Consider the following 2495-nt stretch of genomic DNA (forward strand, 5'->3'; position numbering starts at 1 on the left):
ACACACACACACACACACACACACACACACACACACACACACACATTTCTCCTCTTCCCCAGATCCACCAGTCCTCTCTTTCCCTTAAGAAAAGAGCAGGGCTCCCAGGACATCACCCAAACATGGCATACAAGAGTTGTATGGAGGCTGTGAGTAACAACAAGTTGAGTGATAAGGGTCATATCACAGAGCAGAGGTGGTTGGTAAAAATGAATCATATATCAAAGCCCTTAAGCTTACCCGTTGATACTGCTCAGCTAGCCTTGAATTGAGCCATATAATTTATTATAAAACAAAATGATTCTGAATAACATAATTATAGAAATATTATGGTCTTTTGCACCAGTAATCTTACCCCTGATGAAACAACCTATCAGACTAATTCTATACAAGATGACACCGTATGAGCACATAAAAGCAAATCCTACCTGCAAATATTCAAAAGAGCAGGGACTCCAGAAAGCTTGAGGAACAAGGGTTTGTATCTATCTCTCCATCCTGAGCTGTTGATAACTGCTTTTAAAAAAATTTCTGTTAATCGTGTATTTATCTAAACATTCTATTTGTCTCAGATGGATTACAAGCCTGGGGTAGCTTAATTAACCACTGAGAAACTTTTCTTTCCTAAATGACTGAAATAACAGCATCTATTCTGCGATTACTTCCTTGGACATTTTTAGCCAGGAAATAATGTAATCAGGGTGCTAACAACGGTACCAGTTTTTGAGATTTACTTCTAGCCCATCAGCAATGATGGGAGAACCAACCGCTAGTATTCTGTAATGAGAAGTCGCTTGCCACTGGGAACCGTGGCATTCCTTGATTCTCAGGCCTAGATTTCCCTGTCTGCTGTCTATTCATTCTGGTCAGACTTACTATTACTTCTCACTCCTGTCCAGAAGCTTTCCTCCAGGGCCTGTGAGGGATGGCTCAGTGGGTAAAGATGGTTGCTGCAAAAACCTGGCAGCCTGAGTTCAATCCCAGGAACCCAGGAAAAGGCAGAGAGAGAGAACCAGCTCCATGAAGTGACCAAACAGTGTCTTGTTCTTGCTCACTCTATTGCCGAGCCACGTATCCAACCTCAACAAATATAAATTTGTGTGAATAAATTTATTTAGGCCATAGATAAATAGTTGTCTCATATTAAGAGTATTTCTACATTTTAGATTTGGAAGTTGAGTGTATTTTGGCTTTCTTTATGCAATAATGTCTTTTCTCAATTTGTACAACGATCAGCTCCTAATTAAGATAAAATAACACCTCTAGGGGTACAATTTTGTGAAACTAAATTATATGTAAAGGAAGCACGAGACTGCCAGAGTTTCCAAAATTCTTCCTGGGAATCTAGAAATAACCAGTTTCAGACAGCATCTTAGGAATGGCTATGACTCCTGATTTATAGTTTTCTGGAACTTTCATTCTTATTTCCTACTCCTGCTTTGTGATAATATTCCTCTTAATTGGAAAGAACGTAATTCAGGGTAGACTGTCTCTGTGGTGAAGGTTTGGGGTCTGGCTCCTGTTTAGACCCATTTTCAGAGGACTCGGCAGCATCCTGCCAGCCGGGACCGCTTGTATCTGGTTAGCTTGCAATTTACTGTTTCTATTTTAACTGTTCCCAGAAAACCATTAGAGGATTTTACCTAGAGTGTGTCTATGAATATTCATAGGCCTAGCCAGCCTCTGTATTGAAAACTACGCCCACATCTCTGCAGCATCCGCAGCATGAATCAGAGCTTCCTCTGGGACTCAGAAGGCTACATGAAAACTTGATAGCAGCAGCCTGCAGAATGCCCAGAAGATCTTCTCTGCAATATTGATTATTTTAATAGAAAAAAAAGCCCTGCTGATTGACTTTTATGTATGTCATGAAAATATTTTTAAGCTTCCCTTTTTGGAATGACTCGGCTGTCACAAAAGACTTACAGAATTAAAGCTCTCATTTTCTGTAGTATTTGGAGGCATACATCAAAGCAACCTTTTGTGCCGAAACATGTAACAACGAGTGTAGAAGAGTTGTTCAGTGTAGACAGGAACGATGGTTCATGAGGAGCTTCTCCATGAGAGCATCATTCTGAATTTGAATGTGATGCGTGTGTGGCAATATATGGATAAACACCGGCAGCTTGCCTAGGATCCCAGCTAGCTAGTCACATTCAAATATGTTTTGTTCATATGCCTTGATGTCTGTCTGTACTGTGCAACAGAGGCTGACTGGAGCCTTCCTGCCCTTTGGGATGCAGGGAGTCCTCCAGACAATTCTTGGGTCCATTACTGAAACCTAATTTCCTATGTCCTACTCTGTTATGTTGTGTCTTATCAATACTGTCGTTTAATTGCACTGAATAACTCAAAGTAGAAATGAAATTTCTTTTGTTGAGAACTGAGCACTCCTCCTCCAGACACCAGGTCAGTTGATCCACAGAGAAAATCATCAATGAATTGTCGCGCGCGGCCTTTGCCGATAAGGACGACGCAACAACCGAGGATTTCTT

Source organism: Psammomys obesus, unplaced genomic scaffold, assembly GCF_907164565.1.
Source record: "Psammomys obesus unplaced genomic scaffold, mPsaObe1.curated_primary_1811, whole genome shotgun sequence".
NCBI lineage: Eukaryota > Metazoa > Chordata > Mammalia > Rodentia > Muridae > Psammomys > Psammomys obesus.